Source organism: Topomyia yanbarensis, chromosome 3 (genome assembly GCF_030247195.1).
Source record: "Topomyia yanbarensis strain Yona2022 chromosome 3, ASM3024719v1, whole genome shotgun sequence".
Taxonomy (NCBI): domain Eukaryota; kingdom Metazoa; phylum Arthropoda; class Insecta; order Diptera; family Culicidae; genus Topomyia; species Topomyia yanbarensis.
This window is the reverse complement of record NC_080672.1, coordinates 390,015,563-390,030,163: the sequence shown is the minus strand read 5'-3', so window position 1 is coordinate 390,030,163 and position 14,601 is coordinate 390,015,563. Positions and strand designations below refer to the sequence as shown.

General features: G+C 37.4%; 1 protein-coding gene across 1 annotated transcript in view; it reads right to left on the bottom strand.

The window, feature by feature from the left end:
* Positions 1-14,601, bottom strand: part of LOC131689278 (intraflagellar transport protein 88 homolog) — a 139,413-nt gene that overhangs the window by 48,018 nt on the left and 76,794 nt on the right. The gene's annotated exons all lie outside the window — the stretch shown is intronic.

Genomic DNA, 14,601 nt, shown 5'->3' with positions numbered 1-14,601 from the left:
GCTACACCCAGTCGTCCTTTTTGCTAACGTAGTTTTAATTAGTATGTAATGCCAGTAAAGAATACTTGGAAATACATTGTTAACTAGTTTGTTACGTAAAATAAATGTATATAAGTGGAAATGATATCAAACCACACTGATATAAATATAGCTATTTTAATAAATGTGTAAATATCACAGATATGTGGCTAGAGACCCCTACAATGGTCTCATTGACGCCGAACACCAGTCTTTATATATAATAATTTTGTTTCATATTTTCTAGCCAGCATTTACATTTACATCTCTAATTCAATTTTTCGGCCACAACTGGAGTCTTTTCATCCCCATTATTTAAACAAATTTTTATTAAAATATGTTTTGTTTTTGCAGTTAAGTGATTTTTATCAAATCTTCTTGTTATGTGGAAAACTAACAAAATCAAATCTTCTTGTTATGCTTAACACTAACTGAAAAATCAGTACACTCTTTATCCATTGGCACACTGAGCTAGAGTCATGGGCCCCAGAATTCAGGGACGCCCCGAAATTAGGACAAACATGAAATCACTGCCGACGTTAAGAAAATTACGAAAAATGTATGTACTATTAATTTTCGTCTCGAAAAATGATGAAAGGGTAACATCAGGTACACAACCAGACTAAAGTTGAATACGCCTAAGGCTTTTATTACGAATGCAGCTTTTTTTACGTGCTACGGTACTCGCAATACCGTCTGCAATAAGGACGGGACGGAGTAAATTATTTGAATTCTCCATTACAATGAACTAACCGGCCTTGTCGTCAGAGCTTCAAATATTCAAATATGGACACGACGGAGCACGTGTGATGATACAAACAAATAATATATTAGTCCAAAACTAGTCTGAAGGCGTACACATGGAGCATTTCAAAAAAAAAATAATTACGTGATTTGGTACTAAAAAGGCGTATATGAATTTTTTTTAATAGCTCTAATAAAATCAAAATCTGAGTATATTAAACGTGCTAAGAAAAATAAATGGCAGAATGTTAGCTACGAATTCAATATGGGTATGACTAAGCTGACCAACTCTGACGAAAAAATCCGTACACTATGAAAACCGTTTGCCTGAGCGTGATGAACGATTTCGCTTCGTTGCGGTATGGTGTACGGATTTTTTAGTCAGAGTTGGTCAGCTTAGGTATGACATACGCCATTAGCATTCTACCGCAACAAAAGAAAATGCGCATTCGCCCAGCTCGATACGAATGTCGCAAGCGGCAAAAATTCAGCGAACTTATATTGAAAAGTTACAAGATTTTGATTTTTGGCTCAGTTCCAGATAGGCTGAAAATTTTACTTTTACCACTGGGTTTTCGAAAGACATGTAAATCAATTATTATTTATTAATGCTTGGCATACCTACTTTGAAATTTAATATTAAATTGGTAAAAACAATTCTGACCGAATTTACTAACGCTATTCTGAACAATAAAAGTTATCATGTCTTAAATAGTAAACACTTGTATATTTTTTAAATGGAGATTCAACAATTAAAATAGAGAACCAGTTTTCTACAACACAAACTACCAAACCAAAATTTACCGACAAACGACAATCACTAAAGCCATTTATGAACCGCGGCATGACGCTCTTGTCGTGTTTTCTTATGCGCCTATCACACAAGATTGGCTTTGAAATAAGTTGCACCGCCCATATGTATAGATTCGAGTCGATTTGATGTTTAGGTTTGAGAGATATTTTAAATATACTCTTCCTACCAAAGAATATTTCTTCTCTCGATTGGTGAAAATTTGAAATAGTATGCAGGGTTGCCACTTTTTTTTCAAAAAATATCTAGCAGATCAACTACAAATGTCTGGCGTAATCAATCTCAAAGTCATTGAAATTTAACATTCATTTTAGTCTTTATAGAATGTGCATCAATCGATTTTTGTAAAATTTGGGAAAATATGAACCAAAATTTGCGTGTAACAACTTCATTAATTTAAAAATCTGGCATAGTGAGAGGTTTGTCTTTTTGCCTGGAAGCTGCAAAAAACTAATGGCATCCCTGTGAGTATGGGGATTGTTATTATTTTTGAAATGTGTAAGCTCAGTTCGCTTTATACATTGTTTTGATTTGGCCGCCTTAAACGAGTGCACAGACCATCTTTTGAAAACAATAAATATACCCCAACAACAATTTGTACAATATAACAAAGTACCCTTACTTCTATTCCTGCAGTAAGGACCACGAGGATCAAAAATAATGAACGAATCTCTAGGCGATTTGCAGAATATCTATCGATTGCTACTAGCGAAGTGGAATGTGTATTGAAAAAGAGAATGTGAGAAGTACAACAAATCCTTGATACATGCACTTGCGTTTCCAGTAAGCTCTGTCCGAGGCAAAATACTACAAATTGAGCGGTATTTTTGTGGTACATATCGTGTGTGTGAGGTATTTTTTTTAGTTTACAATGTAAGATGTTTTTCATTAAATTTAGTGTAAGAGAAGAGAGCACCAAAAATTGAATAAAAGAGCAAATGAAAGTTGGTAAAAAATGGCAACACATAATTGATTAAAATTTCCGCATTATGCGCATCAAACGTACTTCAGAGATAGACTCCAGAAGTAGCAATGTTCGCCCATCTGTCAACGAAGTTTCGATTCTACCACCATGAAGAAGACCCAGAGAGAAGATGAAAATCGTACTACTGGAAATATTTAGGAATCAGGAATCAGAATATATTGGCTCAAATGGCACGTTCCCCGTATGTAGTCGAGGATTTGTGCTTTGCCGTGTCTTTTCATCATTTCTTGAGTCGGAGGAAAGGAGAAGGGAGGGAGTAGAATAGGAAGGGTGGGAAAAATAACAGCACAAAAACAAAAACAAATTTCATGTAAGTTAAACTCATAAGTAGGACAACCCTCCTGCCGAGTAAGCCAAAAGCTCTGCACCACGTTGAATAAGATACTTTAGTATGTCTCTGAGTTTCAGTCGTCCTAACATGGTGTCGTCTATGTAAGGACAACCAAGAACTCGAAATCGCAATTGCGCTACTACTGGACACTTGCATATCAGGTGACATGAGGTTCCGTAGTCGGATTCACAAAGATCACATTAAAAAGACTCAGCGCGCTCAATAGTTGCATTGAGATTATTGAGTTTGCAGTGGTTGGTTAAAGCCCAGGTCAGCATGCCGCAATGGAACTTCGAAAAATGTAGGAGCTTTTTCGAAATCACTGGGCACGGTTGTTCTGGAAACGCCTTTGTTTGGCGACACGTTTGTAGATTTCTCCAATAATTGCGGTGGTCGGACGAAGCTCAGAAACGTATTTTTTCCCTTATCTAACTTGTTGAAATTTGCAGGGCGGGCTCATGACCAACGAAGTCAATTGCTAAACATGCTCTGGCCAATTCGTCAGCCCATTCATTTCCAGTAATGCCGAAATGTCCGGGAATCCAGACAAGGTAGATAGTGTTGACAATCCTTAGTTCTTCAATTTGGGTTCGGCATACGATCACTAGCTTGGACCATGATTTGTCTGAGCTAAGAGCCCTGATTGCAGCTTGACTATCGGAGCAAAAGTTCATAGTTATGCATAGGACATTGTGCAAATGTTTTAAAGTAATTCATCTGAACATTCCAACTCAACAATATTTCAGTTCGAATTTCTATATATTAAACCCCCTTCTCCCTCCCCTCACTACACCCTATTGCTGAACAACCTAAGGCTAAGGCTTTTGAATAATTCATCCAAACATACCAATGTGGTAAATCTAAAATATGTCATGTTATTTTGGTATGCTATATGAAATATCATTGGTACACACGCAGTGTTGGCAAAAAAAGTGATTTTTTGCATTTAATTCGACCTATCGAACTTTCAAAAGCTGTAACTTGTTTTAGAGGCATTCTAACACCATACATCCTTGGGCAAAGTTCTTCAGCATATCCTGGACTACACTTCTATCTAATTGTTGGCCTACTAGTGTAACTAACCTAATTTGGACCCCTGCATACCTTGGACCCTGTTAATATATTTGCCTTCTTCGCTGCCAGGTTTCTCTGCATTTGTTTGATTTGATGAAACAATTACATCCCCTGTGTTGTCTATTAAGTCGAAAGATAAAAGGTCGAAGAGACAAAAGGTCGAAAGACAAATAGTCGAAAATACAAGAGGTCGAAAATACAAAAAGTCGAGAATACAAAAAGTCGAAAGGACAAAAGATCGAAAGACAAAAGGTCGAAAAGACAAAAAGTCAAAAGACAAAAGGTTGAAAGGACAAAAATTCGAAAGACGAAAGGTCGGATAAATTTAAAGTCGAAACCAAATTTTTAACCTTTCATTTTTTTTAAAGTACCCTTCCAGGAACTAAAAATCAAAGATCATAGGGACGATCCATAAATGACGTACCGTAAACCGGGGTGACTTTGATCATCGGGGTGACTTTGATCACTCGAAACTTTTTTCGTAGATCGCTTATTAAACCAGAATAGTCTACCGAAACATTTTCATTTAAAATGATTTTTACTCTAAACTTATAAAATACTGATTTGTTATACTTTTTGAGTATATTGTTCGGTTTTTGGATACAAAAACTACAAAAAACCGAAATTTGACTTTACATTATTTTTACGAAGCTTCGTAAAGTGTCTATTTTTTATAAAACAAATAAATCTCAGATTTGAGCAAGAGTAATAAATTACAAGCTAGTTTTTATTTTTCTTTAGAGTGGAATGTGTCAAATATATTTTTAAGAGTTTGCTTATTTTAAATACAATTTTTTTGTGAAACTAGTCGGCAATTATTTCAAATTATTTCAAGCTAAAATTCGCAATATTTTTTATTGTCTAACAGCCCAACGTGTTAAAATGGATGAAACTTTTTGTACAGCACTGAAATAAAACAATTTAAGCAGTTTTAAAGGTTTTCAGAATCTTTTATTCTAGTTGGACACAAATTATACGAATTTTGGTAACTCGAATTTTACAATATATTGAAATACTTTGTATAATACTAATTAACATCTATTTAACAATGAGTATCTTCCAGAATTAGTTTAAACAAACATTTGAATGAAAAACATTGACATCAATAACTTTATGTGAGTGAACATGCAGGTTATCAAAGTCACCCCGGAATACGAAAACGGACTTCAATTTGAAATCATTTTTGAGAAAATAGCTGGAAGCGAAGAATTTTAGGTAAAACCATGCAATATTGTTCTCCATACATCAGTACATGGTTTAAAAATGTTAAACTTGAAAAAAATGTATTGCGTCTAAAAATATGTAATGATTACTTCGAAAAGTGATCAATGTCACCCCGGTTTACGGTAGCATTTTTTGAGTGATTTTTAACACTCCCCTCCCCCATCGTAGCATTTCGTCACAAACCTCTAAATACCCCCCCCCCCTGGTAATTACGTAGCTTGACGGTAATTCTCCCTCCCCCTTGTCCTCGTAAAATAAAAAAAAAATAAAAAAAACGATGTTAGTTATTCCCCTTTAAAAAGCTACGTAGCATGACATGACCCTCTACCCCCCCCCCCTGTCGTCACACATCATCACAAAATGCAAAACTCCCCCCTCCCCCATATAATGCTACGTCATTTATGGATGATCCCATAGCCAATATATTCATAGATAAAACTTTAAGGGATTGGCAATGTTCTATAGCAATTACGTGTATCAGAGGTCAAATAGCTTCCAATTCAGAAACTCCAGATTGTAAATATAGGCTGTTCACTTCTTCCATCTCCTATGATGAAGTATGAATACCGGGCGGATAGAACAAATGTTCTGCTTGCGTACAAGCCAAACGACGTTTTCTCTCCATGTCGTTTTCTGTTTGCTATAGCGCGGATTGTGGACTTACAGGCGATACGAAGTGCGGACAAAGACGCACCGCCACGTGCGTAAGGCGGCACCGCTAAACGCCGTCAGCCCGATCGTTGCGTCCGTATTTATTTTCTGGTACGCTCTGCGGAGATCCTACACTACCAGCAGTTACCGAACTCCAAGCTAGGGCCTCAACAACACTTTCGCGCAAGGCAGCGCAAAACAGCCGCGTCGTCGTCGAATAGCTTTCATCAAATTTGGTGCAAGCAGCGCGGTACCAGCAGTCGTCAACGTTTTAAAGATGTGAAGTGAACAGCCTAACAGCCACTCTGGTTTCGGGAGCTGACTTATTATTGGTAGTTATTGGAGACTCTGCCTGTGCTGATAACCAGTAGTTTAGTCGCGATCTTTTGATTATTACTTGGTGTCATCCCGTGAGACGGAGGACTCTATAAATAAATAAATATATCAAATCTGCTGCCTAATGTGGCTATGCCACATCGCTTTACTTCGTGTGCTGTCGATCCGCTCAGTCGGACTTAAACTAATCTATCGACCATAGTAAGACGGGCACATGAGTGGATCACAGGTTTGCTTGCGAGGGGCCGCCGCTTCTGACGGCGTGTCGGCGGCCACCTCGTCCAGCGGATCCTCATCGGCTTTGCGCCTCTTCGGTTCCTTGGCCTCGGTTAAGCGGTTACACCGCATTACGCTGGCTATGCAATCAACTTTAAAGCAGTTCCGTCTTAGCTTCATCGAACATATTTTGTGCCTGGCACTATTGAATATTTCAGTACTATAATTAATTGTGACAGGCGATCAAAATACGATGTGTTGAACCCCAAACGCAAATCATCACTGAGAAAGGAATATAATTGGCAGATCAATCATCATATAAAGAACAGCTCATGTTATAAAGAAGGAAAAACACCAAATTCAAATTATTGTATTACATGGTTTAAAAAAATAAAAAGGAATGGTCTACTCCATTTAAACACAACACAGTAACGAACTAAGCAAATAGAAATACATGGTTAATAATGAAATGCAATTGAATAGTAACAGACAGTAAAAACAGTAATTGATCGTCTTGGTTGTTTACATTCAGTTATGATTCTAATTAAAACACTATGTTATGAAATACTGCGATGGAATAAGAAACAGCGTGGAAAGGTCCCTTACGACTTCCGGTTTACCGAAATTCTCGCATGAAAAATCTGGGCGATCTTCCAAAATTTTCTCTAATAGTCATAAACCAGCGAAATGCAAAATATTTTTATATGTTCATCCAGAAGAGTGCAATGAGATTGGAAGTGAGAGGAGAAAGAGAAGAATGTGGTGTGAGTTGGAGGTTTGAATTGATTCAAATTAAACACATTGCTCGATTCAAGTAAATTCAACTGTTTAATTAAAACTATTTGGACTACAACTTCAATTTCCAAAAATACCCATATTGATTGAGTTATAACGAATTTCACTAAACCGGAAGTCGACATCTTAAATTTCAAAATGACGTCAAAAATCAATTTCTGACACCTACTCCTCAAGACCGTTCCGAAAATACCAATATTGATTGAGTTATAGCGAATTTTCCAAAACCGGAAGTCGCCATCTTGGATTTCAAAATGGCGTCAAAAATTAATTTCTGGCACCTACTCGTCAAGACCACTCCGAAAATACCGAAACTGTTAAGGTGCGGGCCATAAGGAGCCTTCCAGACCCGTCTCACCCATCTTTCCGAAAATCTTCTAAGTCTTTTGCATTCGAAAGGACTTAGAATATTTTTTGCATAAACCGTGTTAATTGTGAAATCCGCGCAAAAAAAAGCTGTCAAAATTCTTCAAAGTTCTTTGCCTTTAAAAGGACTTAGCATATTTTTGCAAAATCCGCACCAAAAAAACTTTCAAAAATATTCTAAGTGTTTTGCTCGATGATATTTAATCTATCCAATAAAACTTTATGGGCGTGAAGCCTTGCTCTTTTTAATTTTCTTAGTTTTCTCAAAATTGAGCTAGACTGTTTTTGTAAAGGTCTGATTTTTTTTTGGCTACTTTTTCAAAATAGTTTGTGGTCATAAAAAGCACATTTCACTATTCTGATTGCGGAATGTTGTAAAATACCGTTTGAGCCAAAAAAAAATTAAAAGATCATTAAATGGACTATGAAATGTAACAGTTCATATAATTTTGGTCTTCAATACACTTTTAGAACTTAAAACGTTGCGTTGTGACGATGATTTTGGCGGATTGCACACTGACTTCATCATGTTTACTTTCATGATAATCATGCTGATTATCTAAAAAGAGTTGCTTAGGAAATGGCTTTGTTTCGGTCACAAATTCGATTTCTTTGCAATAATAATTCTGAACAAAAAACTTTCGGAGAAAACCACAGACTTTCAGAGCCAGTTCCGGATCTTCCGGAAGGTCACTACGTTAGAAATTGGGTCCCAGTCACAAGTACGAATTTATGCGAATGAAATTCTCAAAAATGTTTTCGAAAGAATCTTAGAGCTCTAGGAGAAGGTTGATGAATTGGCCAGTTTCACGGATGTTCCAGAGCTTCCAGAAGGTCACTATATAGCTAAAAAAACATGTAATTATGACCTACAATCAGGAGCGGATCCAGAAAAAAATTCGGATGGGGTCCGAAATATCAATTTTTTGAAATGTTCATTATATATTACGTAATATGTAATACTCTCATTTAATTAAAATCAGTTTTGGTGGTCGAATCTGGTTTGGAATGATTTTGAATTTAAAACGAATTTAAAATAGAAGCTATTTTAAAATTTCTTAAGAAGTTAAAAAAATTCGGGCGGGTCCGGACCCCCACGACGCTCCCCCTGGATCAGCCACTGCCTACAATTAGTACGAACTCATCCAAATGAGAATTCAAGAAACAATAAAAAACACCTGGTTCTAAGACCAACTTCATGAATTGATCAGTTCAGCGCATGTTCCGGATTTTTGGGAAGCTCAACAGGGTTAATTTTTCACACGGAACTAAGAATTTAAGCCAATGCAACGTGAACAAATACTTTCGAAAAAACTTGAATTCTATAACTAGTTTAACGCATTAGCCATTTTACGAATGTTCCGGATCTTCCGGATGATTTTCACGTAGAATTCAGGTTCAATATTTGAATCAGAGTATCAATATCATTTTAGATGGAATTTTAGAAAAAGCTTTCAAGAATATTAAAAAAACATTGGGATCAGTTTCATTGATTGACAACATTGTCGCTTGTTCAGTATTGTAAAAAATAGGGTGATGAGCCTATTTTGGCACCATTATGGAGAGGGTCGCACTATTTTTTGAACAACTTAAAAAGAAGCCATATTACCTATAACCTTTTTCAGAATAAAGTATCAGTGTACTGTTTCTTAAACATCTGTATAATGCTTATTTGGCAGAATTGTCTCAATTTTCAGCATAAATGAAAATAAATGTTCTATTCTGTGCATCTATTCCCACCTGAACGTTCCAATTATCGCCTCATGGGTGTGCCGATTTCCACCTCACCGAAAAACAATCTAGTTGAAACGCAATGCCTCATATTTCATTTGCGTCGATTCTAACTAGGTATCCAGATCATGGACGCCAACGCGTGATTTGTAAAACGAATTATTCTGCTTTTTTCAGCCGATCAAAACAAACGTAAACATTACGCATACGAAAGAAACTCATCAGCTGTTAGTAGAAGAGCGCCCAGAACTGCGCATGCAGGAAATAACCATGCGAAAGTTAACAACTGGAATATAAAGTTCACATCACACATTACTTCCTCCCGATCCAAATTGTATGTGCAGATGAAAATAAAATATCTGCGATCAACAATTAGTTGAATAACTTGAAATAATTGATTACTTATACCTGAAATTGCATAACATTATGTTTTCAAGTTCATGTTTTGGTTTGGCCGCACTGGTGATTCTTTTCTGTATGATGGATGCAAAAAGTTGGTTTTGATTGTGGTAGTGTATCAGCAAAACATGCCAATAATAGGAACCCCCGTATTTAGTTTTATCCTATTATAACACTAGGCCTATTCTAGTGTTTGACGAGTGCTTTTAAAGTGAAATAATCGTAAAAAGGTTCTCCAGCTAAAATAAAGGTATGTATCAGTGCAATATTGAATATATTTGTGCCGGAATAACGAGATATGAGGCGGTAAATGCTGGCTCGAAAGTGTTTATTTTGCTAAGCGCCGTTGCGTCCTGTTTCGGTTCACTACGCGAGTGAGGCGGATTAGCAGATATTTCAATAAGGTGATTTTGTTTTAATTAAAAGTTGGATTTAGTGGATAGTTCTGAATACGTATGTGCACAACAAATAAAGAATATAACTTGAGCTTTTTTGCACACCTGTTTTAGCCAAATCGATATTGTCATTATCTCATATGCTTGGTTCGAAACCAAGGGGTACGAAATAGGGTCACAATAGGCTCTACTGCCATAATAGGCACATCACCCTACTAGTTTACCGCCGGAATCGGCACCATGTGCAAAACTAATATGTACATTTGCATTTTCGATGTACTTGTGTTTATTATTAGTATTCTGACAATAAGCCTGTTATTTATGATGACGCTTCTTGCATACATCACCGTATGCCAAACATGACCCCATTTGGCACCGATTCCCACGCGCCAACCTGGTCAAAAACAGTAATATTTACCACAAACTGAAAATTGAAACTATAACAAACAATGTGTAAATGAAAATGAAAATGTGTCTAAACACTGAATTAGATATCTGGGTCAATAAGATTCGCAAAAACCCTACTCGTAACTTTTTTATACTGCCTTTCAGGAATGTCCGCAAATTTTTTAACGCTTCTGAAAATCATTACATTCTATGAAATAGGAAAAGTAAAAAAATCCAAACCTCTAGATTCAAATCTTTAAAATTTGAAAAAATTGTTTTTCCATAAGACACAATGTGGGGTTAGCCCCTTTTGGAGGCCATAGATTTTGTAATTTGTTCAAATTACTTCCACAGTGGACAATATAAAAATATAGTTTCGTTTTCATGATAAAATATTGCACTTTACAATAGCAGTAGAATGCTTTATACACAACTATGGACCGTTAAAGAGTTAACATTAAATGCGCCTGCATCTACTGGCATTGGTTGTTTGACGTTACCTTCTACACTGTTTGGCTGACTCTGAAAACGACTACCTTCTGGCGAAAATCAGAAGTGCGACGTTCTTCGCGTGGTGCTTAGTGGCATGCGTAACTTAAAGCCTTCAGATGAGCGATTCGGGTCCAGTAATGATAGGGATAAAAACCAGAGCTGAATTGGATATTCATGCGTTAAATATCTATTTCGTTTAGTTAGTTTGCCCCTAGTTATCTGAATATTTTATTTCGAATGACTGCTCGAATATCGGTCACGGTTTATTATAGCAGCTAAGTACCAAATAAACTATTCGAAGACGCCAGCTTATCCTCGGGAGTTACTGAAAGGGTAACGATACACCGTTATGGATACGGAATGGGACCTAACGTTCGCTCGCGGGAGCACGTGGGACCATATAGAGCTCCTTAAACTTGCGGGCTTCATTTCCCAATCGATGAGCAATGGAAACTTGCGAAACTGGCACCTCGTGCAAGCAGTTTTACTCGTGTGTTTTCGAATGCCGCGACCGCCGCGGCGTCGTGAACCCTAATTACTACCTTATTCGTCTACCTGATGGTGAACCGATCGGCAGGTTGCTTCACTAGCATAGATCGATAGCGATCTGAAGCGATCACCAGAAGCATATTTCCTATCGGGTTAAGTTGTGTGTACAAGTCCGAAACATTTGCTCGAGTAGCCGATTTCTGTTCTCTCGGCGAGCCATCAATCCCCCAATCGCGTGGCTCTGTGTCGTTTTACAGCGCCAAACCGAGCGCACGGTTATGAATCACGTTCTACATTCTGGGTGATTGACAGAAATGTAATAACTCGAGCGGAGGTAAAATCATCCGTCGAGTTGAGGTCCATAGTTAGGGGGCCAGCAGTGGCCATATAGAAATCAATTGCGGCACATGAAAAAATACGTGCTCGGAGAGCTCAGTAGTCATCGACATGTTGCATTTGGGCTAATTAACAGCGTTCCGTTTCTGGGCAATGAGAACGCGTTGCGCCTATACTTAGCTGTCGGCGTTGGTTGGTTGGTTGTTGGCGGCATCTGTGATTATGATTGAGGAAAAACCGCTTAAAATTCCAGGCATTTTCGCGTTAAGGGTTCTGTTTTTGTTGGTCGTGTCCGCGCGCTGTCTTTGCTCCAGTTTAGCTGGCGAAAGATTGTGCTTAAAAGGGCAGTACAAGATTTATGGAATGTGCTTATTATCGCCTTTGGTGGCTGGGAATATTGTCGTTTGCTACGCTATGGCACACCAAGATTGTTTGTCTCCGACGACGGCTTTCATATTGTAAATCAAACTCGGTCGGTTGTTGATAATAGTTTTCAGTTGAAAATTGAGTGAATTATAGGTCGTTATTGAACTAAATTATATAGGTTTGGTTTGTTAAAAAGGTCTATGAACCAATTGGAATATAAACGAATTTATTGATCTAGATATTTTTTTTAATTTTTATGCTTTTACCTTAAAAATAATATCAAGATTGCCAAAACAAAAAAGTAGTATAACATTCATATTTTTTGATTTGTGCATATATCTGATATCTGCAAAGATTTCAAAAAGCATCGCCACACTTCAAACGACATCCATAGATTCAACTTCTCCAACTACAGATTTATTCTGCATGCGGATGCAGTAGGTAGGCAAAACTACAAAACCTTGTCGTCGACAAACCGAACCCAGAATGAACAAAAAAACCGTGGGAAAAATCTGTACACGATCCGGATGCTTCGGGTGCACCATAAACCATTAAAAAATCAATGAGCAATAATTAATTAATACCTTTGCGATATTGCCGAACGTGAGCCATGGACACCGCGCTGCATCAAATAAGAAGAAAAAATGTTACAGGCAGTGGTGCTATGTGGCATTTAGTCGATTCTCGTGTGATTCATCCGGTTCAATAAATCAAATGGTTCTGATGCCGCTAGGATCGACTGAAGAACACTCAAGATATGCCCATAGAACACCTTTGTTAGAGATCTCGTAGCAGTTTATGTTTCTTTGTGAATGCTTCCAAGGTTGGAATTGGAACTGGTCAAGTGTTTGATCGCCAATTTCAGCCAACGCCATCCACGGTAAGCATTTTCAATCGTGTCGCATGTGATGCCATTTGAAAAACTTGTAGGAGGTTAAAAATTTGCATTTTAAACTTATGATTTAATTGTTTGTTTATGTGCAGTTGTCTTATTTCACGGTTTCAGTAATTTAACAATCACTTAGCACGAAAACTGATCAGTCATTCAATCAATCATTCAATTTGCTGGTTGGCATCGAACAGTATCTGTTCGTAGAGACATTAACCCGTTTTCTTGTGATACTGTTTTTTGCACGAGTTAAATTTACAACAGATGATTCGACGAGGTATACTTAAGGCGGTCCCCAAGGTAGCCTAACCGCTTACGATCTTGTGGATGAAATAATGTGAGCCTCCCATGGTAGCGAAATAATTAGAGATAGAAAAAACTGACCTATATTTAGTAGCCGGCATTGGTTTTTATATGAGTTGGTACTCGCGTCGACTCGAAGAGCGGGTGGGCTCTACGTTGATGTATATATGGGATAAAATGAGCAATTGTGGAAATCGGGTCTCTTTCGATGTATATTGCATTGCATGAACTGCTTTACTTATTCAATTATTTAATTTATTATTTTTGTAAGTTTTTAATTTTCTGCGAGGCATGATCGTACACAGTCTACAGTAGTCCAGTGAATAAAATTTAAAGAGAAAAGTTGTTCACGGTTACATCTTAAAATTTAGAGGATTTGTGCTTTGAAAATATTGACACACTAAAAGAATTAGATGAAATGGTTTTCGGGAGTTTCTCAATTAAAAAGTATTTTATTCATTACTGAGTAGTTATGAAAATTTTAGCGTCATAGTGCTCAAGTGAGAACAAGGATGTGCAATATCCAGATCGGAAAACTAGAAGTGGCAGATTCATTGGAAACAGGTTTAAAATCTTACGGACTAATCGTTTGTCTTCTGCTGGCAGGAGTCGAGCTTAGGTAGCAGGGGTGAATCCAGAAAAAAATGTCGAGTGGGGCTCGAAATTTCGATTTTAAAATAAACCTTGTACAATACATAATAAGTAAAAACTACATTTAATAAAAATCAGTAGTCAAATTTGGTTTGAAAAGATTTTGAGTTTGAAACTAATATAATTCGTCACTGTTAGGCAGAGTTACTACGAATCGCTCAAGTCTACCAAAATGTCTCACAGCAAAGACAGACTTGTCGCTCTTTACCGTGAGACAGTTCTTACTATTTATAAAACCTATGTTATTTATCCGATGGCGCATCATAAACCAGATCACCCCACTGCGTACAAGTGTCAGTAGAGACAGACGAGTGTCGTAACAACAGCGATCGGTTTAGGATCAGCAGCATGGTAGCAGTTCTGTCGATAAAGTACCCTCGAGTTTTTAGTAACTCATTCTGCCAATCCGTTCGTTAGACAGACAGACAGTCAGACACAGTTAGTTTGATATTCGGTAAGAAGATCAGTCAGTCACTAGGTCGATCCAGTGGCGGATAGAGGAGGGGGGGGGGTTCTGGTGGGAAGGATCATAATTCAATAAATTCTTTTTTGGGCATATATTTTTTTATTTCGTTTATTTGACACAGCTCATAGCGGTAGCTTAACGGAGCC